This window comes from Dunckerocampus dactyliophorus, chromosome 5 (genome assembly GCF_027744805.1).
Source record: "Dunckerocampus dactyliophorus isolate RoL2022-P2 chromosome 5, RoL_Ddac_1.1, whole genome shotgun sequence".
NCBI lineage: Eukaryota > Metazoa > Chordata > Actinopteri > Syngnathiformes > Syngnathidae > Dunckerocampus > Dunckerocampus dactyliophorus.
The window spans coordinates 21,879,556-21,903,050 of record NC_072823.1 but is presented as its reverse complement, the minus strand read 5'-3'; the positions used below and the strand labels follow the sequence as shown (position 1 = coordinate 21,903,050).

Sequence of the window (23,495 nt, the reverse complement as noted above, 5' to 3'; positions counted from 1 at the left end):
TTAAAAATTTAACTTACTGTATCCTCCACTGAACTATAATTAAAACATGTCACCAAATTGGTGATGTAGAAATTCAATAAGAAACTTAAGGGTATTTCTTCAGCTCGTCAGGTGAACATAACTGCTTGGAATTGCTTGACTTTTCATCGCGCTATTCTTTGGCCTTACTGTCCAGAGCTGCCACTTGTCTATGCGATATTCAGAAGGTAGAAACCAACACACTTAATAAAAGACACAGAAGCTGTGACCTACACTGAAAACATTCCCAGGAGCATCTGTTGTGCAAGCAAATCCCACTGTAAAGGAGTGTGCGCATGCTGCTGCACACTTACGCTTGGGCTTTTCTCAAGGCTCTCATTGACAGCAGCCATCATAATTGCATGTGGTACCCCTTTGACTTAAAGAATCCTGGCTGAAATGTTGAAGTCTAACCTTTAACCATACGGGGGGGCCATTTGGGTAATGAGGTCTAGAAAACCACTCCAATGCAATCTTTTTTTCTTGGTTTTCAATTGAAGAAGGGGCACGGTAGCTCCTTCTTTCATGCAAAGAATACCACATAAAGTGCTAAGGAGCCACAAACTTAGCACTCCTACTTCTGACGTTCATCGCAAAGAAGTGAGAAAGAAGTGCTATCAAATTAAATTAATCACAGTTTCTAAATTAATTAATCACCATTTGCAACTATGTCTGAAATATGACCATTTTACTATATTTCATTACCAGAAAGGACAGGATTATATGTATTCCTATGTATTGACAGCTCCAATTACCTGAAAAATGTTAATGTGTGAATATTTATATATAACATATATGTTAGGTTAATTGGCGACTCTAAATTGTCCATAGGTATGAATGTGAGTGTGAATGGTTGTTTGTCTATATGTGCCCTGCGATTGACTGGTGACCAGTCCAGGGTGTACCCCGCCTGTTGCCCGAAGTCAGCTGGGATAGGCTCCAGCATGCCCCCGCGACCCTAATGAGGAGAAGCGGCATAGAAAATGGATGGATGGTTATAAAATAGTAGCAGAACATTTGAATCACACTTTAACCATGTTATTATAAGCAGTGAGGGGTTGCGTTCAAATCCGCTAGGTATTTTAAGTTGAAGTCACATATTTTGAGTGTATTTATAGCACAGAAAGCACAGTGCGAGCTATCACGCTCCAACACGGAGGAAGGAGACAATTATGGAGTTTACAAGAACCAATAAGTGAGTTTAATGATTACGTTTATGTTATCAAGTGTGAGCTACTTTGAGTGTTAGTGATAAGAATATCCACTTATTGTTGTCTTTCTGTTTATTTAGACCTCACATACACGCTTAATAAAGATGTTGTTGTGATATTCTGAGTTTGGAGTCTCCGTGAATGCACCTTTCGCGAGTGTGCTGAGAATGAGGTAGTATCTCCGAGGAGGACGGAGATACCTGTAAGCAGGTGGCTTGCCTTGATGCAAATGTTAACGTAGTTAATTACATTTTGTTACCCTAGTTTTGTTACCTATTTTGACAGCCCTAGTTCTGTTATATACACTGCATCTATACTGCATTTAAAAATGGTAAAACCTCAAAATGTGCCTTTGGTTTTGGTTGTCTTTGGAAACTTAGATGTACTGACAACACACGCGATTCTTTCATATAACTAAGCATCATATCATTCACAAGTGTCTACATGACAGCACGGACACAGTAATGTTGTTTTTTTCTTTCCCAAGGGTATTTTTCTGACTCACCCTTAGAAAAACAATTCAGCCAGAAGATCAGAAGAGCAATAATGACATTTAGTGTTTTTCTAGTTTTTGGGGCCAACAGCTAAGTCGTGATCACAGTTTGCTAGGAAGACACACACTGTATATGCGAGGAAGTGCAAAAATGACACATTTGTTTTCTCAATGCAAGGCTTCAGCACAGTACAGTCACTTGGCTCAAGTTTCACCACAATCACTGATATGATGATGTTTCTGAGACTGCAGTCTTCCAATCCATGCGCTTCAAGTCATTTTCTCCAATTTGTAACAGTTACGCAATGTGAAAAATCGATGATATTTATTTATTTGTGCAACAGCAATTCGTATTTCTGTGTGGGTGCACTGATGCATGACAACGGTCTTTTTGCTTGTCATGCATCACCTGGCTGTCCGTCCCACCACCCTCAGAAATATATCCTTCAATACTGTATGATCGCTATGAATTAAAAACCCAAGGCACAGCCTTTTAAACAACCTCTTTACAATATCATTTATATTTTGAAAAATAAATATAAAATATGCCATTTTTCTGCACAGAGCACACCTCAATCACCCTTAATACGTAATAATTTCAAAATATGTGATAATACAGGTAAAATGTACCGGCATACATGTACCACGGACAAAAACGGCCACAATGTTTACATTTTATGCTCTAACATTGCTCTATCATCCTCAAGTCTTTGCTGCGCACAAAATACATTCCAACCTGAACTGAATGAAATAAACACTTGCAATTTATTCTGTACCATTTTGCAATGCAACTCAGTGAGTGACAGGCGACAACAAGCAGTAACAACATATAACACAATGACTGTCCGGCCAATGATGAGCTCCTGTTGGTACGTATTTACTTACTCAGTCAATCAGTTTATTAACAATTCATTAATTGCTCTTTTGCCACTGATCTGTATTATATATCTGGATACACCATTGGTCAATGACTTGTGAAGCCACGCGGCCGCCATATTAACACTCACAACAAACATTTCTCGGACAATGACTTATGTGACTTATGTGTTGTTAAGTCTGTTGTTAGTTTGTTACCCACTCACACTAAATGCAAGGTTAGTCTTTACATAGGAGGCCGTGGTCGATATGTAAACAAACAACCGCGACTAGACTACTAAATCATTTACGTTTGCTAGCAAATATAAAAAAATACAGGTTTTTTTTTGTTTACCCAAATTTAAAATGAACCCCCATATGGAGACAATGTTTATATATTATTACATATTATATTACATATTATTTCTGTGGTTTTTGTGAAAATATATTTCTATATCAGAACACAAACAAAAAAAATCAGAAAAATGTTAAATGATTTTAAAACTGGTCCAAAGTCACTCTCTGTTATGATTCATATTTTGTACAGACGAGAGCATAGTGAATTGTATGAAAGTAAGAATAAAAAGTAAAGGATCATGACCACGGATTTTAGTGGAAAAAGGGATGGGATATGCAGTTCAAATGAAAATCTCTTTCTAGAGGAGTAAAACTATGCATTGCTATAGGGGAGTGCTGAGCCAGGGTGCAGAGTAGAATTTTGTCCCAAAGGCAATGAGAATTGTAAGGGGGAAAAAGTACATTTAATATAGCCAAAAGATAGAGAATAACGTATCAAATCCTTTTTAAGGGACGAAGGTTGCGTTACTTGAAGGAATGGGAGAATCTCCCCGCTTTTTAATTTAAAATATAGATGTTGTGCGAGCCTCTTCATCTGCTTTGTACACGATGTACGCTGTGGGAATGTCGTCTGCTGCGTACGAGATGTGAGTGGTAAGATGGCCTCTCTGTGGCTTCAGCGGCTTGCACAGGCGGGTGCGACGTATGGTGTATCCAGATATATAATACAGATCAGTGTCTTTTGCAGGTTAGCGTATAGCTAATGCTGCAGCAGAAGTTAAGAGAGCTAAATGTTGCTTGCTAACCCTTATTATGGCGAAACCAACGGCCAGTGCAACATCCACTCACCAAGCATCTTTTAAGGTGGACTGGCTGTCGGAGTGTGTGCAAAAAGAAGAACAAGAGGTGAAACTGTGTGAGATTTTGTTATTATTGGAATAAGAAAGGGTTTCTCTAAAAAAGTAGTGAGCAGTTTGTGTTGCAGAAGGGATCGGAAGGTCAGTTGAGAGATATTTACTTCTTTTCCAGACAAAAGTGAACATATCACAAATATAGCATGAATTTCAAGTAAATTTGCAAGATAATATAGGACCACAACAGGCTACCTCAAAACAGAAAATGAAAGTCAAATTAGGAAATGAAAGTATACCTTCTTAACAATATAAATAGTAAACAAGAAGAGAAAATCATAAACTAGGGGTTTTCTCCAAGATGCAGACGGTTAATTGTATGTGATAGTTCCACGGCTTGTTTCGTCTGAGGTTGAAAATAAAAAAAGCTACACTGTGGAATCCTCCTTGCCGTCTGTTTCTCAGGTTTTGGACAGGTGTGATACTACAGGGTGCATGTCTGATGCTGCTCACAGAGGTTTTTGTGTATGCTCAGACACTTGAAAAATTAGGGGGAACATTGGTTGAAAGTGTTGAAATTTCACAATTTATTTGCTGAACGCACCATAGTTGCTGTGAGACGCAAAAGTAAAAAGTTATATATACCGCCGTCTCTCGCCACTTTGCGATTCGAATTTTGCGGCTTCACTCTTTCATGGTTTTTCAAAATAAATATAATAAAAAATTATTGACGTTTCATGGTTGAAACCTGCATATTATTTGTCAGAAAAATGTGCATATTTATGTAAATTCGACATTCTTGGCTTACATCAATCATTTTCAAGCATAAAAATGGCAAAATGAACAAACATACACATATAAGGCATTAAGAAGATGCGTTTAAAGAAGTGATATGCAGTATTCTACCCTGGTCACTAGGTGTCACTAATGTTACTGTAGCGACTGGTGTACTGTATTGTGTAGTTCTGAGCTGTTGTTTAGAGAGTGGGCTATAGAGGGCAGTGATGTTCTGCATGCTGGGTTAGAGCTTGTTTTTAAGTAATAATTACAAAGAAGAAGAGAAGTCGGAGGTGTCTATGTGCCTATTTCAAATGAAAAGGCTGACTCTAATGATGTTACAAACGGTATTTGCATAGTCATAAACAGATTTTCTGTGCTCTAACCATGAAAATATTTCATTTCTAAATAAGGAATCCTACTGCATGGAAATTCACTTATCACTGTAGAACCAATTAACCTCGATAAATGAGGGATTACTTTATAACAATTCATCTTCAAAACTTGCAGCAAGGTTGACACAAGTTAATATATGATTGAAAGCCATTACTGGAATTACAACAAGCAAGCAGTGTGGACGTTTCACTGTTTGTCCAAAAGGCTTCTTTTGTTCTAAAATTGTAGGTGTGGATATTCCCTATTTATGTTCCTGATGGGTGTGTCCCCTGAGGGTGGTCACAATAGGGTTGTTGTTATTGTGGCCCGGCGTGGCTGGTCAACAACCATCCTGCTTAACAGTAGGTCGTTCATGTGCATGATGGTAAAACAACTCGTTAGTGGTCACTCTTCCTGTGGCATGAGACAGTCTTTGGGGGAGAGATGTTAAGCCATTGCTATAAGCAGAAAATAGGTGACAGTGAAATCTCCTCTTTTGTTTAGGGAGGCCCTTTCTTAATTTGATGTAGATGGCTTCTTTCACACCTCTTTCAAACCAGTGGTCGTCCCTATACAGAATTTGGACATCATTGTCCACAAAGGAATGTCACTTCATTTTGAAGTGGAAATGAACTGTTGACTCTCAGCCTGAAGAAACTGCTCTCCTCTGTTGTGCCATGTGTTTGTATCAGGGTTCTTTGGTCTCTCCTACTGTATGTAAAGGTCAGTGCACTAACATCATATATTGCATCTCTACCCCAAAGATTGTCATTCAATGGTAAGAGTGACCACTAGTGAGTTGTAGTGTGCTCACAGTAGCTAAATATTCCTGACTTTAGGTGTCAAGTAGGCCCAAGCATATAAGTACTTAAGTTACAATTGACTAAAATCTGAGATATAATTCTTAAAATAAGCAAAAGAAACCAAAAATGCTTGTCAACAGCCAATATCTACCGTCTACTGTCAACTGTCACATTTGGTATCACAACATTCATGCACTGACCCTCACTCAACCACTCATGATCATACTCGGGAGGCCATTTTGGTGCTAGGGAATATACTGGGAGTGAGGACAATAGGGTGCAGAGAGAGAGAACCTGTTCAACATCTCAGCAGCATGTTAATTTGCGCATTTTCAATCAATGTCCAACTGTGTGTCTTCCATGTGCAAGGCCAACCACGTGGATGCTAATGAGTTCTTGCATCTAAACAGCAGGTCGCGGCTGAGAGTTGGCCCTCCATCAGCCCACTGATAACCTTGGCTGCCATTCTGGGCTCTCACTGGTTATAATGGAGCGACACAAGATTTTAAATGCATGCTCCCTCCCCCCAAAAAAGGGATGTGCTGTTCCTGTTTGTCCAAAAGCCAGAAAACCTACAATAACCATAATGCACTGGGCCCACTGTAATTTGAACTCAGTGGTGGAAAATGACCAGGGAGCTCTCGTTGCAGGCATTTGGGAGGCATGTTGTCATAATGATACAAAGATGTAACATTTAGAACAGGTGCATGTTATTTGACAGAGTACAAAAATGGCTCCTATGTAAATGTAATGAATGCACTGAAATTACATTCGAAAATAATCCATTACTTGTATTAAACTGCTTGTTGTATTGATCGCCATGTACCGCTACACGCAATCGACCATTAGTGAAACTATTCACCATGTATGCATTTGAAATATTGATCACAACATGCAATCACCAGTAGCGCCACCAACATTTGAAACAACTGTAGACCTTGTCCGTGGTGGCCATCAGAGGGGTGCTTTGCCAGAGGAAGAAAAATGCACAGCAGTCTGCTTGAGTATACTGTATCTAAATATGGGGTCAATAACTGAGGATGATGGGATAATACAAACTGTAAAAGTGAGAAAGAAAAAGGAAAAAAATGACAGGAAACAGGTGAAGTGAAGCAAAGCCAGCGGCAAAGTCAACACTATCATTACCGTGATGGCTGCGTCAGCTGCAGGGGGTTAAAGCGAGGAGAGGAGAAGAGAGGAGAGGAGACACTCAGCACTTCAGAGCACAGCTGTGAGATTTTGACATGACATTCATGGCCACCTTTTGCCAAAAAGAGGAAAAAATAGCAATTTGTATTAAATATCACTGCAAAAGGTAAGAAGAAAAGTGTGCTACAAAGACTGTAATTATGCCCGGGTATCTGTGGCAATGACACTACTCAGAGAGAAGCCTCGTGGTCTGAAAGTATAAAGCCCATTTTCCACTTTTTTTGGAAAGGAATTTCCTTATTGTCCTCTTGGGACCTCCTAGATACAAGAATTCCTTTTAATGCAACCTCAGGTGCGAACGTCATCAAATTTTCATTTTTTTAAATGTAATTTCTCATAAATAATTAATAAACACCTAGAGTGAAATTTACCCACTGTGTTATATCAATTACAACACACAGAGAATGCATTTTTTCCTAAGGAATTGATGGAAATTCAATCTATTCCAGGGAGAAACTGCCCCAACCTTAATTAACTCTGCAGGCAATGGTTTAAGGAGCATTTTAACATTTCATACACGAGTGTTAAAAGACTTACGGTATGTTTGTGAGTGAGTTGCTTCAAGGAAAGTGCATACAAATTCATTGAGCATTAAAAAAAAAAAATTGGTCAACTGATGATTAATCATGTTTTGAAGCAATTGAGGCAAAATGAGTGCACTAAAGGAAAAGGAAATAAGGAAAACAACATGATGCTCGCTATGGGATGTTGAGCTACTGTAATCCTTGCACGTTTCAAATTTCGTGGCTTCACTCTGTCACGCTTTTTCAAAAATATATCGATGAGACAATAGCCACTGCAGGAAGTACTGTACAGAACAGGAGGTAAAAAATGCTCTCCCAATGCTAACATGTGTGAGTCTATGTTATGTTTTAAATGACTTATTTTCTTAATGCTATATTGGGTAATACGAGTGTAAAGTTGACTATAGGGGTGTTATTTACGTAATTACTAGAGGGCTCTAATAATGATAATCAATCAACCAATCAATCAAAAACATTGATTTATAAATAAGGAATCCTACTTCATGGAAATTCACTTATCACGATCCGATCTAGAACCAATAAGACTCTATAAACGAGGGATTACTGTATGTCCACAAGGACAATCACAATGGTACAACTCCTTGGGGCAGCGTTATTCTGCTCAATAGGTTGCTGACACACAAAATGCATGCTCCATTAGGTCCACATACAGTATAATGTTATCTTTATGGCTGTAACTCACCCTGGGGCATGATTATCCCCATAATTATTGAGGGATTCTCAGAGGAGGACATGGTAATATAAATTACTCCACCTGCCACCATTAACAGTGACAAATATTAGTTGGAGAGATCGCAAAATGTAGCTTGAAAAGACATCTGCTTTTGCATCATACAGAACACACTAATTTACAGTAATAGCCAAAAAAAAACTGCTTTCTTGGATTGAATTCACATTCAAATATTAGTGATGCTCCAATACCGATCATCCATGATCTAGTCAAATGCCGCCAGTTACAGCTAGGCAAAGCATGTAAACAAATATCCAGGAAAAGTCCAACAGCAATATGTTTGATAAGGGCATGACCAAACACGCTGGCATCAATTGGCGTAGCCTGTGTCAAGCTGTCAAACTGAAGCCATTGACGTTTTACAGACTAATGTTGATTCTCGTGGCAATACGGGGCAAAGTGTGTCCCTTGTCGGGTCAATACAGGTGTCGGCAACCCTACAGGACAGCACACGTGGAGTTTTCCGCCGCACGGCTTTTGAAGGCGTATGCCGATCACATGTTTTTTACGGAAATCGGACGATACTAATCGGTGGCCGATCGCTCGGAGCATCCCTAGTAAAAATGTCAAATCTATGATGACTGTACACTGGGAAGTATGAGAAGAAAGCAAAAAAATCATGCATCTTTGCGTAGAGTCTGGAAACTGGTTGATGGCACAACAAATTCATTCATGGGCTTTGCAATCAGTATAAATGATTGATACAGATTGTTTACTATCTCACCATAAGAACAAAAAAAGAATACATTTTGCCTTTGACAGAACTGAAGGTAGCTTAGCAGGTTTAAATTTTTTCCATGATTTTTCTCAAGCTTACACTTACCCTTAAAGCAAGGGGATGCATAACAGATTTCACTATTTGGCAAGATCCATCATGTAGCACAAATCAGGCCCATCTGATTTGCTGCCTTACATAGCTGTCACAGAAATGGAAACTGAAGGCATACAAGAAGAGAGCAAAGTTTGTGACACTCAGTGTATGGCCACTAATTACAGATGTACATAAGGTATTATAGATGGCAATATTTGTTTTCGATACTCCAAAACTAAATCGGTACGAGATTGCCAAATGTTACTGGGTCATCAGGGATGCTCCAGAGCATTTGCACATGGTTATCATAGAGCATGCAAAGTGCAGAGTAGCCTTTAATTGTGCAATATATTCCATGTGGTGTTTGCCTCCAGTTGCCTCCACTGTGATATTTAACAAGCTGTCAGCAGGCTTGCTAGTCGCCAGAGAAGTAAAAAAGTCATTAGTGTTACTTATTCCTCATCCTCGGTGCTTGAGGGAGAATGTCATTAGTGCTGCTCCTTGTGTCAAAAGGGCTTCTGCATCTGTTCTATTGCTTTCACTTCTACCATCACTCATTCCTGGAAGGCCCCCTCACTGCCACTCATGAGGCCAGATCACAATTGGAGAGGTCAGCTGTTTTACTGTAGTGGTGGGTCAAACTGATCCCTTTGATTGTGTAACATTGTTTGTCACCTCCATGATTGCTTGCAGCCAAAGTTAGAGATGCTGTATACCTTGCTTGTTCCTTTACAGGAACGCAAGACAGGCGGGTATCTAGATGGTCAACAATGACTTTGTTTTGGAATATTTACAGTACGGAATACCTTCATTCCACCTCACACGTGTGGCATATCAAGATGCTGATTAGACATGATTATTGCACAGGCTGGCTACAATAAAAGTCCACTCGAAAATGGATGGGTTATCTCGGCAAAAGAGAAGCGCTCGCTAAAACAAAATTAGACAGATTTGTGAACACTATTGAAGAGAAATAGGTCTGCAATGTACAAAATTTCAAGCAATTTCCCATGTGGATCAATAAAGTCTGTCTTAGTCTGTAAGTTTTAGATCTTTGAATTCAGCTCATTAAAGATGGGAGCAAAAACAAGTGTTGTGTTTCTATTTTTGCTGAGCGTACTTAGTGATTGCAAACATACACAGGCAGCATCCGGATGCAGATACAGTATAATTGAATTTAAGTAAATAAAAAATATCTTGTGAATGCTGGCACATGAGTCATGTTTACATATTTCCTAAATCTTGTTAGCGCTGCAGAGGAGGAGGAAGGTGCAACAAAATGAGGGAACAGCGTCACAATTTGTTTTCCACCACACTTTGCTACTGTTGCTTTTAGCAATACACCAATCACCATTTGCAGTGATATGTTTAATGTTTTTCATTTCTGGTATTTGGACTGTTTTTGCTCACTTTGAAAAAACAGAGACCATACTGTACCTCAGAAATGTGGATTATACTTAATAAGGTGCATTATTTTTTTGTGGTAAATCCTCTCCTGTAACAAGACCTTATTGTTGGATAAAGGATTATAGTCCTTAAGTTGTTAAGTATAAGAGTAAGTTGCCCGGCATTGCCCTGAGGCATATGATATGACCTCATAGGTGTCAGGGGAATATACAGTGGAACCTCGGTTAGCGTCCGCCCTGGTTTGTGTGTTTTTTCAGTTAACGTTAAGGAGGTATGCAACAATTTTGCATGCATTCTCCGGTTAGCATCCAATATGGTGCGGGTCTTATCATGTTATTAATACACTGCCTGAGTCCAAATCTGTTCTTAATGTATTTTTATCACAAAATGTCCTTTCTTGTTAGCATCCTATTAGCTAGCTAACAAAATGGCAACGGAAGCGGAAGTAAGCAACATTATGTGGCCCATCTATGATGTCATCAGCGGTTGACTCTCAAAAATGTGAACACAAAACACTTTTTTATAGTTTTGCAATTATAATTTTAAAACAATTCTAAATACATATGAATGATGAATTAAAGAGATAAATGAATATTTAAGGTCAGCTTTGCCTTCATTGAAGACGTGACTGGTCCCAAAGACAAGATGTGGCGAGATCAACCAACACCACTTTCCTTTTTCCCATGAATTATTTCTTAAATTCAAGTGTTTCTCACCTTCTTTGTCAAAATGATGGCACTTGCAACTTTCTTTGGCGCTATTTTGGGTTACTGAGGTGAGAAACACTAGTGTTATTCAAGAAAGAACCCATGGTAAAACAGGAAGATGGGGGTGGTGGTGGCTGCCACATCATGTCTTTGGGGACAGTCACGTAAGGAATCACGTCATTAATGAAAGTAAAAGTAACCCGAAATGTTAATTTATCCCTTACTTTCATCATTTATATGTATTTATATGCATTTCAAATTGTTTTATGCATGTCAAAATATAATTGCAAAACTTTCAAAACATGTTTTATGTTAACTTTATTGGCTTTCTGGAACAGATTAATTGGATTTACATTATTTTTTATGGGAAGAATTGATTCGCTGAGCATCCGTTTTGGTTAGAATTGGACCTTCTGGAACAAATTAATGACGCTAACCAAAGTGTCACTGTACTGTGCGTGTGTGTGTGTGTGTGTGTGTGTGTGGGTGTGTGTGCGTGTACATGTGTTGAGTGGGAAGCGTACAAATCTCTACTTGTTTACAAGCTCTGTGGGTGCTGCTGTTTTGGTGAGCAGCAGCAGATTTTAACTGTATGGTGGGTATCAAAATAAAATTTAAGTGAAGTTACTACTTATTTTGACTATTTGTTCACGACGGGGGGAAAGGAGGACTCTATCTGGGGTGAGGTGGACCTCTTGGCAATTAATTAATTAACCAATGAAGCTGAAATACTCCGGCCAGCTAATAGAAATGACATCGGTTAAAAATACATTGACCTCATATTTCAGCCCCAATAGCAATGTGTAGCTATTGGATTCCCATGATGTTTAAGCCTTTTTTATATCTCATTTTTACAGACTATCCAGTGCGATGTACCAAATGATGCTTAAAAGTAAGGTGGACTAACAAGTGAGGAGTGGATTTCTTTGTGCTCTTGCTAGGGCACACTCTAATTGGCAGTAGAAGAACACCAGACTAAAGCTCTGGGCAACACATTCACTACTAATGCAATGAGGAGATCAGCTACAATGGACTGACAAAGGATTGAGAGTCCAGTGCGACTTTACATTAAGTAAGCAAGGCAGTGGATAAAGCGTGCAAGAGTCTCACATATTCAGATTGTTGCTGACTGCCTGTCACGGTGCGCCCAAATTACCTTTGCTATCTCACACACAGATCCTGCCTTGTCTTAAACTCGCAGAGCTGACAGCAAGGAGACAAACACACACAGTGCCTCTTATTTTTTGGAGCGGTTGGACATTACTGTAGGTACACCTGCGTCCCTGTGCATGTGTGATCGACCTCATCACTCTGCCTAATTGAAACAGATGGAAGAGCAGGGGTGGGTGAGGAGGAGCCCTGAGGGAAGCAGTGATGGAGGGAGGGAGCACAGAGCATGTGGAGACACACACTTGTCCAGCATGCGCAATAGTGGAGAATAGACGGTGACTGAAAACTAACTCCATACCTATACTCCATATAGTACTTTAAAATATTAAAATACTTCAATTATTTTATGGTGTGGTATGTTTATTTGTTTCAGATGTGCGTAACAAGTTACATCACAGAATGTTACATTTGCACAATTCAACATGTCTGAAAAGGAGTAGGAAGAAGTGCTTCTATTTAATCCTGTCCCTTCCGCATGTCTATTACTGATCATTCATTCACACCATAACTTTTACTTGTTGACACTTATGACATATTTCACTTTGATTTATATATTTTATATATACATTTATAGATTTTTTCCGCTTCCTTATAAAAGGATGGTGTTTAAAAAAAACCAAGAAACAAATAAAAAATTGTGCAGTATTAAAAGAATAAAAATACAATTTGAATAATGATAAATTGAGAATAAATTGTTCATAATAAACATGAACAATTTTTAATTAGTAAAACATTAAACATTGAGGATGTTGACTTCAAAGCTGCATCACGTCTTTGTGGGTTGTCTTTAATTTCTTTGTAGTCGAGGTGATGTAATCTTCATATTTGTCCAGTTCTTTGTTGTCGTCATTAACAACAAGTACTTTGGCTTCCTCCCGTCCTCCACTTAACGTGATGTAGATTCTGCAGCTGGTGCTCCAAGTGCCTTGAATTTTCCCCTGCTTCTTTAAGTCGTGTGCCTTCTTGGCGATGTCAGCATTGCGTTTTGTCAGATGCTCATTGATGTAGACATTTGTTTCTTTCAGCTTACTTCTCTGCCTCAGCAATGCTATCTTTTTTTTTTCTGTTGTTGAACTTTATTATGGTGACAGGTGTTGTGTTGTTGTTGACATCCACATCCACCCCCTTCGAATGCAGAAAAGTTAGTCACCTGTTGGACTATTGGAGCAACATCTTGTCCTCCTCCATTACTAGCTGCACTGGCATAAGACCTGTTATGTGTTATGCGAAGCCCAGCCACAATTACATTGTTCATGTGCGTCTACTGCTCCAAATCATCCACTCTGCAAGTCATTTGCAATATAATGTGATCCTTGTCATCATTTTGTTTCTTTAAAGATTCCATACTGTCTAGTTTGCTGTTTAGCTCCTTCCTTATATCATTCAACATCACAATTATCTCCTGTAGTGTATCTGGTTCCTGGCTTCCTCCTATGTCCTCCTCTGTTGTTGCAGAGCCAGAAACAGAAGCAGAAGTCCTTTTTCTAGGCATTACTAACGCTGGTAATCTACACCTTTGAAGATCAGATGTTAGCAACAATATACATGTCGTGTCTGCGATTGTCAGCACGCGACAAAACTGCTTTTTTTTAACTGAGGTGGTTCCTCGCACTAGACAGTATACAAACCAGTGGTCAGTAAACAGATCTGTAACTATAGTTGAGATCTGTGGGCACGAAAAGTGACAAAATAGTTCCAAATTATGAGGTTGGCGCAGAGCTTCTTTTCAGTCCATCCACACAGGAAGTAACATCACAAATTCATTGTAATATTTAGATTTTTTTTTTGTGTTTGTTCTTCGATCTACAAAGAATTGGACCTTTTTTTCGGAATGATTAGTTTATTTCAAATTTGCAAGCATATTTCATATATTATATATCCCATACAACAATGTAACATTACGGAGTGGGACAGGAGGACACAAACATCAGTAACACTAGCATAGCCATGCAAGCCAAAGTGCTAACATTACAGTCACATTATAACAGCAACATCGTGGTAGGTTAGCTTATTCGCTGAAGAAAAACTAGATGATCAAACTCTCTTGAATATTGTTCACAAATCTGTAATTCTGTGTTAGTGAGCACTTTCCTTCGCCGAGACAATCCGTCCGCCTCACAGGTGTGGCATATCAAGATGCTGATTAGACAGCATGATTACTGCAGAGGTGTGCCTTAGGCTGGCCACAATAAAAGGCCAAGCGAAAATTTGCAGTTTTATCACACAGCACGATGCCAGAGATGCTGTAGATGCCACAGAGTTGAGGGATAGCCATGCTGACTGTAGGAATGTCCACCTGAGCTGTTGCCCGTGAATTGAATGTTCATTTCTTAGGGCCATATGAAATCGGTTTCATTTTTTCCCCAAATTCTGCTTTTTTTTTTTCCAAATTTCGTTTTTCCGTTTTAAGTTTTACAATTCCGTTTTTTACTTTATACACTTATTTTACCACCATACAGTGTGTGATTTTTGGGTTAGTGAATAAAATATTTGTTAATTGCGTGGAAAAAATCCTTACATTTATTAATGCAATAGATGATTGTACAACTTTACCCAGTATGTCAGAAACTGATGTATTTTCACTAACTTTTCTATTCGGATGTCAGCCTATGCAAACATTGCTGCAAAATCTTCAACAAATTGTAATGTAATTGTAATTGTAATGTTCCTTCTCACAGCATTTCACATTATGCCAATTTCCTCAAGATTCCGCATTTAACAGTAGGCTTCGTTTTTGTTGGCCAATTCCGTGATTCCGCCCGCATTCCATAAATCATAGGGCCCTAATTTCTCTGCCATTAAGACAACTTCAAAGGCATCACAGACAATTTGGGGGTACATACAACCAGTCTCCCAACCACAGATCACGTGTGACCACACTAGCCCAGGACCACCACATCCAGCATCTTCACCTCCAAGATTGTCTGAGATGATGAATATACATTTCACAGGAATATGGTACAGAGCACTCTACGAGAGAGGAGTGCTATGCCGCTACACATTGTATACATGAATATTTCCTTGTGCTACTTTGACATTCAGCTGCCTTCCTTCAAAATCTATTTAAATATTTCAGACTGGTAGAGACGTCTCCTTACAGCCTCCTATTTTGTTGATTTATCCCTCTCTACAGTCCTGTATGGAAAGCCTTTTATTTGTGGGCCTGGGATGCTTGTGTGGATCAAATGTGAAGATGATAGGTGAATTTAACATGAATAGATGATCTCAGTGGGTTATAGAGGCCCATTAGTAGTTTTAAAATAGAGGAACAAGTGGCAGAGATTACGTTTGATCCAGAAAAGAGGACAATCAGAGTGATTCTTTGAGGTTATGGTTGCACAAGATGTGACTATAACACTGCAAAGACTGCTGTCATCATGACACGATACAGGAGAAAAGTACATCCAGTGGTATGGGAACCAAATGCTTACATGAAGCTAAAATAAACATCTTACTCCTACCTGTGCTGGAAGATCAAGGCTTGATAGAGCTGCTGGTGATAGAGTTGGAAAAAAAAATAGAATGGAGATTAATTGGCAATTAAAAAAAAAGATGCCCAATTAAAAACATCCTAACAGTAAAAAGTAACTAATTGTTTCATTTCAAGTGAGCATAAAACTCAGCTTCTCAGATGGACGACTGTGCAAAATGTGACTGCTGCTCTCGGACTGCAGACCCAGACTGTGTGCGTGTGTGTGCGTGTGTGTGTAAGGAGGGAACGCTGGCCTCTCTTTGTTGTTGGCAGTAAGAGGATCCTGCTGGTGAAACAATATCAGGCCATTCAGACGGAGGTGAACTGACTTGACTGAGTCACGCTGAACGGACCTCAGCCTCGCTTGGACAGAGTAGACTGCGTGTATGTATACATATGTATGTGTGTGCTTGTGTGTGTGTGTGTGTGTGTGTGCTGACTGAATACCTCCTGTGCAGTGAAAAGAAAGAGGCGATCCTGTCAGCACTGGTCAGTCATTAGCCATCAAGTGTGTGCGTCCGTGTGTGTAGGTTTCATCATGCGGCAGGTTCAAAGGTCCTCCTGAAGAGTAGAATGGTAGGATAAGGCTCTGGTGGAGATGAAAGTTTGGGGAGGAAATTGAGTAAACAGAGCGAAACAGATGACTTTTTAAACAATGTGTAAACTCGCCCTCTCTAGGCAGAAGTGATCCACACACCTGCATTAATAATTGAGTACTGCTGCATATATGAGCCTGAAAGGACTCCACATTTTATTTAGCTTTAATGTGCACTTTTGTCAATAAAAGTCAGCAAAATTCTTACTGGAGATGTGCCCAATTAAGGGGATAAGGACTTGCGTCTGACAATTACCACCTCCAAGCCGTGGCGTGGCATTGTGTTATCAGATTAGTTATACAGTTCACACACACAACCACACACACATACATACACAAACTGGCTCAATTATTCCCCTCATGCTCCCACCTGAGAAGGGCATGGCCTGTCACTCATAGCAATAAGCTTTCTGGGCATTTAACAGTCTGTGAATCAGTCCTCCTCCATCTTTCAATTGAGCCAAAAAAACAACACGTCACCTTCAAGGTGAAGTGACTCCCACTGGGATGGCGAAGGAGCCCTATTATGACTCTAACATTAGGCAAAGAAGACCTTCAGTATTAGTAAAAGATGATGCATTTAAGAGTAGTAACCAAACACTGTACTGACTGAAAGGTAGTCTGACCAATGACTACGGATGGGTACCAAAACGTGGTGCGTAAACATAAACAGTAGTAACCAGACTGAAAAACTAAGTAGAGTTAAGAAAATAATCCCCAATACTGTTGATAAAAATCAAAATGGTTTTATCCAAGATAGGCAGGGCTTCATAATGTGAAGAGAGTGCTAAATGTATCATAAGAGGAAAATGGAGCAGCAGATACAGCATTACTGCCATTACGTGCTGAAAAAGCCTTTGATAGAGTAGAGCGGACTATTTATTTGAGATCCTTACACGCCATGGCTTTGGAGAAAACGTTGAAAAAATGGATAAAATGGATAAAACTACTTTATTCGGAACCGTATGCTGAAGTTATGACAAGCTGTAATATCGCCAAGACCATTCATTTTCAACAAGGATTTGGAAAAGGGGGGCCCTTATCGCTACTGTTTATTATGGCGATAGAGCCACTGGCAATTGCTGTAAATACCCTAACCTAATACAGAAAATACCCTAACCAAAAACAGTGGATGAACTGTGATGTAAGGGCTAAGCTACGTGCTCGTTCGACTGCATTTGTCATGGGCACCGCTGATGACTACAAAAAGGCCAGATATGACCTGAGAAGGTCCATACGAGAGGCCAAAAAACAGTACAGACAGAAGCTGGAGGGCTACCATTCCACCTCAGACCCTCGGCGCATGTGGGCGGGGCTCCAGCACATCACAGACTATCGACAGCGGAGTAGCGTAGCCACGTCCAGCCAAACCACACTTCCAGATGAGCTGAATGAGTTCTACGCCCGCTTTGACACCCAAACTCCTGATGAGCAGAGAGGGTGGCTGGACTTGGGGAGCACACAGGACTCACCTCTCATGGTGACATCAGCTGATGTGCGCAGGGTTCTGAACAAAACAAACCCACGAAAAGCAGCAGGCCCAGACAACATCTCAGGACGTGCACTTCGGGTTTGCTCATCAGAGCTAGCTGATGTGCTTGCTGATATATTTAACCTGTCACTTGCACAAGCATCTGTACCGACCTGCTTTAAGTCCACCACCATAGTGCTCGTACCCAAGAAGAGCAACGTGACCTGCTTGAATGACTATCGCCCTATAGCACTCACTCCTATTGTAATGAAGTGCTTTGAAAGAATAGTCATGACCCACATCAAAAAGAGCATCCTGGCAACTGGGGACCCTCTACAGTTTGCATATCGCCAGAACCGGTCCACTGATGATGCAGTCAACACTGCCATCCACACAGCCCTTTCTCACCTACAAGGCCAGGACACATATGTCAGAATGCTATTTATAGACTAGAGCTCTGCTTTTAATACAGTCAGCCCCCACAAACTCACAGATAAGCTCCTCACACTTGGCCTGTCTCCCTCCCTCTGTAACTGGGTGTTTAACTTTCTCACAGGCAGGCCCCAGTCAGTCAGAGTCCACAACCGCACATCCAGCTCAAGAATTGTGAGCACTGGGACCCCACAGGGGTGTGTGCTGAGTCCGCTCCTCTACACGCTCTTCACCTACGATTGCGTGGCCTCCCAGAACAAGACCAGCATCATTAAATTTGCGGATGACACTACAGTCATCGGACTGATCACTGGTGGTGTTGAAACATCATACAGAAGAGAGGTAGCGGACCTCATAGCTTGGTGTCGTGCTAACAATCTCCTTCTCAATACAGATAAGACTAAAGAGATGATCATTGACCCAAGAACAAGGGAAAAGGAGCCGCATAAACCCCTGTTTATTGATGAGACTGAGGTGGAGAGGGTGAAAACCTTCAAGTTCCTTGGCACACACATCAGCGAGGACCTCACCTGGTCTCACAACACCCAACAAATAATGAAGAAGTCCCAAAGGAGACTGTACTTCCTGAGAAGACTGAGGAAATTTGGCATGCCCACCACAATCCTGAGTTGCTTCTACAGATGCACTATGGAAAGTGTCCTTACCGCCTCCATCACTGTTTGGTACGGTAACTGTACAACACGTGATAGGAAGGCACTCCAGCGGGTGATCAAGACCTCACAGAACATTGTTGGGGCAGCCCTCCCCTCACTGCAAGACATTTATAAAACTAGAGTCCTACGCAGAACAAACAACCTCATCAAGGACAGCACACATCCACAACACTCATTATTCACACTCCTACCGTCAGGCAGACGCTACAGGAGTTTGAAGTCCAGGACCACAAGGCTGGCAAATAGCTTTTACCCACAGGCCATCAGGCTTCTCAACGAAGCACTCACACACGCCGCACGCAACACACGCTCATAGCACTTTATTTATTTATTACTTATTTATTTGTATGAATGTCTCTTCTTTTTGTTGCTGCTTAATTTATTGGTATATGTGTTTATGTTTCTTATGTTCTTATTCTTTCTTGTGTTTTCTTTCTTTTCTTGGGAGAATGAACAGAATAAGATTTTCATTGCATAGTATAACTGCTGTTTTACCATGCACATGACAATAAAACGCTCTTGAATCTTGAATCTTGAATCTTAAAGGACACATCAAAACATAACAGGTACAGCTATCCCTCGCCACATCATGCTTAAAATCAAAATTCATGAATTAATAAATCATCACTCTTTCATGGTTGACTATAACCTATTATTAGTCCAAAACATAAAAATGACTAAATGAACTAAAATATACTGTAAGACATTCAGACACACTGATATGCAGTATTCCACACTGGTCACAAGGTGTCAGTGATGTTACATTAGCCACCACAAGAAGTTCCAGAAGTAAAAAAAGAAACATCAGCCAGGAAAAATGCTAACATGTGAGTCGATATTATGTCTTTTTTTTTTTTTATTATGTCTACTATATTGGGTAATATGAGTGTATAGGTGACTATGTCTAGAGGGATCTACTAATGTTAAAAAACACATTTACAAGGTCATAAACAGGTTTTCTATGCTCTAACTAAAATATTCCATTTATGAACAATGAGTCCTCCTACCTTTTGGAAATGGACTCACAGGCGGGTCTACAACCAATTCACCTCGATGAACGAGGGATTACTGTATAACTGTTGGAAAGTAAAAACATCATCTGGCCCTTTTTGCGGAGGACATAATAGTATTTCTTATTTGGAAAAATCTCAGGCTATAAATTAAATAAATCAAAATCATCAGTAATGTTTTTAGCATAAGACCTCCCAAAATTGCCACCCAATTTAAAATCTGTAGGTGCTTTCACATACAGTACCTAGGCATTCCTAAAGATAGCCAAGAAATCCAAAAAAAACCTGGCTAGTTGGACTAAAATACCAAAGTCATTAGTAAACATCTTTAGGGTGAACATAATGCTGAAACAGTTGTATTTGTTTCAAAACCTTCCACTTTCTCTTCCAAGTAACCTGTTCACTCCACTAAAAAGATTGTTCATTGTGTTCAATACAAGTGGAATATTATACGTCCCCGGACAAGATTGTCACTATTGTACTTTCCTTATGGCAGAGTGGCACTTAAATGTCACAATTCATCGTGGTATTATTGAATAGCCGAGATGAGAACATTCTTATTTTGCTTTACAGAAAAAGCTGCTCCTCTCTGGAAAGAGATGGTGAAACCTCATCTTATTGTGCCCTTTTCTACTTAACCGTATTCAGTGAAGACTGAAAAAAAGTCAGATTTGACTCATGTGATGGGGACGTGTAAACAGTGGACTTCTGCAATAGCCAGTACTAAAGAAATGTATGTTTTATTTGCTGTTTTTTTGCCATTCCTCTTTTTTTAAATGGACAGCAACTGAGTGTGGTTCTGACCTGGAGCCCATTGCACAAAACTAGGACAAGGGAGTTAAGTTGAGCTATCTTGGTAATCCTTGCTCAGCTTATCCGTGATAAAGTGGGATAGTGGAAAGTGGGATATGTTCTGACATAAGTTATTATGTACAGAGTACTGTATTATATGCAGAGATTTACTCTGTGAAGTTAGCTTGCTCCAGACCAGGCTAAGGACCAGGATCTATTTCATATCATCCCTTATCTCAGTCAGCAGTCACCATAAATAGAAACCAATAATTATTCCACTGCCCACTTGCAATCATTAGATCATTTATTATATACACCGTAATTTCCGGTGTATAAGCCGCACCCACAAAATTTAGAGAGAAAAACAGATTTGTACATTTATACACCGCACATGTTCATGTCATAAAATGACTCACTCCACTAAAAAGATTGTTCATTGTGTTCAATACAAGTGGAATATTATACGCTGCCTGGTCTGTGAGGACCAGGCAGCTCTTTATTTGACAGGAGCCCATCATGAGCTATGAGAAAACTCACAAGCTTGTCAACCCACTGGAAATCGCAGGAGGTCCTTACTCAATATAAGAGTCTGACTCACTGTGTCATCTTACAAAGAACGCTATCATCACACAGCAACTTAACACTCAAAAGGTAGCTAGTAAATGTACAAGACAAGTACCAATACGAGTTTAAAATAAACAGCTATTTTAACTTCTCTCCATAATGCATTACTCCCAGCAGAACAGTTAATTGGCCAACGGCTGATGTGGGTGCCCAGCAGCCATGGCAGGCTCGTATTCACCTCTGGGCCAAGAGTCCGCAGAATGAGAGTCAAGAGCATTAGCGGTCGAGTTAAAGGCCTGGACTGACTTCGCATCCGGCACAACTCTTAAAGGGTCCCTGACATGATTCATCAACTTTGCTTAAATATGTTTTATGTTTTTTGTAATTATGTCCTACATTGTTTGGTTTTTGAAAGCGAACGGTAAATTTGCAAAAATTATATTTATAGTTCATGGTGCCAGCCATGACAAACTAGCTCAGCCTAATTTCCGGAGGCAACGTCATCGAGGTGACAGCAAACGCTTCCTGAGGTCGCTCATCGACTTGGTTCAGTATATTTTTCACCAAAATAGTAGTCATGCAATAATGCTATGTTGCTGCTGGATGGTCATAGTGATACTATAAGTTTTTCTTTTCCAAAATAGGAAGGTCAAAGACAAATGGACGAAGCAAGTGCAGAGAACAAGAGACAGATGGACACCCACCTCCAGTTCTGTTCTTCGCAGTGACCATTTCATTAATGACTGCTTCGAAGGAACACCTTGACAAGAAAGATGCTTGACAGTACACTATAAACGCATTTTCAGAAAGGATGCTATTGCGCCGGTACACAGGAAAAAAAACAAGACAACGAAGAACGACCACAACGTCAAAGTTGGTACAAGAGAGTAAGTCATGTCTTTACAAATAAATATTTCTGGCATTTCCAAAAAGAAATCAGTGACCAATACAGAGGGCCGCACCGTGGTCTAGTGGTTAGCACGTTGGCCAATACAGGAACAGCCTGGAGATCGGGAAGACCTGGGTTCGATTCTCCCCTGGGCATTTCTGTGTGCGCGTGGGTTTTCTGCACTCCGGCTTCCTCCCACATTCCCAAAAACATGCAGGTGAGGTTAATTGGCGGGTATGAATGTGAGTGGGATGTGCCCTGCGATTGGCTGGCGACCAGGGTGTACCCCGCCTGTCGCCCACAGTCAGCTGGGATAGGCTCCAGCATGCCCCCGCGACCCTAATGAGGATGAAGCGGTATAGAAAATGGATGGATGACCAATACAGTATAGCCATCCTTCTTTTCAGTAACACAAAAAAAGCCTTCCATCCAGTCTTGATCATCTGACCATCAACTTCTTGTGTAGCAACAACCAAAGCCTCCCAGACACTGTTCAGAGAGGTGTACCTTTTTTCTTCACTATAAATCTTACGTTTAAGGGCCCACAAGTATTAAATAGGTTTTAGGTGAGCAAGGAGGTCATTTTATTTTTTTTCTTATTTTTGAAGACCATTACTAGCTAGCCACGCAGTGGAGTACTTGGATGCATGAGATGGAGCTTTGTCCTGCATAAAAATCATGGTCTTCTTGAAAGATGCACACTTTTTCCTGTACCACTGTGTGAAAACAAGTGGCAGTAGGTTTGGGAGTTGAGTTTGAGGCCATCTTCAACCTGAGAAGGTCCAACAAGCTCATCTTTTAACAATTCCAGCCCTTACCAGTGCCCCACCTCCACCTTGCTGGAGTCTGAGTTGGAGTGGAGCTCTCTGCTCATTGCTGATGCTGCCACGGGCCCATCCCTCTGGTCCATCAAGAGTCACTCTCATCTCATCAGTCCATAAAACTTTGGACAAATTTGTTTTCAGATATTTCTTGGCCAAGTCATAGCCTTTCAACTTGTGTGTATTGTTCAGTGGTGGTCGGGTTTCAGCCTCTTATCTTGGCCATGTCTCTGAGCACTGAACACCATGTACCGTACTTCTGGACATTCCAGGTAGATCACAGTTCTGGAATATGACAGCACTGGAGGATTTTTCTTAAATATTTGGCAGTTATTTTGCATGTTTTTCTCTCGACATGTGACCCTTTTGGGCAACAAAACATTTCATGGTTCTGTGGTCACGTCAAAATATCTTACCAATTTTGTCAATTTCAAGAGTGCTGCATCCCTGTGAAAGATGTTGTACAGTTCTTGACTTTTCAGAGTCTGTTAAATCTCTTTTCTGGTCCATTTTGGC

The 23,495-nt window shown here is 40.2% G+C and overlaps 1 protein-coding gene across 3 annotated transcripts in view; it reads right to left on the bottom strand.

Moving 5' to 3' along the window:
• shank3a (SH3 and multiple ankyrin repeat domains 3a) overlaps positions 1–15,922 on the bottom strand; it is a 255,764-nt gene extending 239,842 nt beyond the window's left edge. For all 3 annotated transcript variants that reach the window (XM_054775512.1, XM_054775513.1, XM_054775523.1), the window contains exon 1: positions 15,721–15,922. The gene's annotated coding sequence lies outside the window, so the exon portion shown is untranslated. The remainder of the gene's footprint in view (positions 1–15,720) is intronic.
• Positions 15,923–23,495: the final 7,573 nt, after the last annotated feature.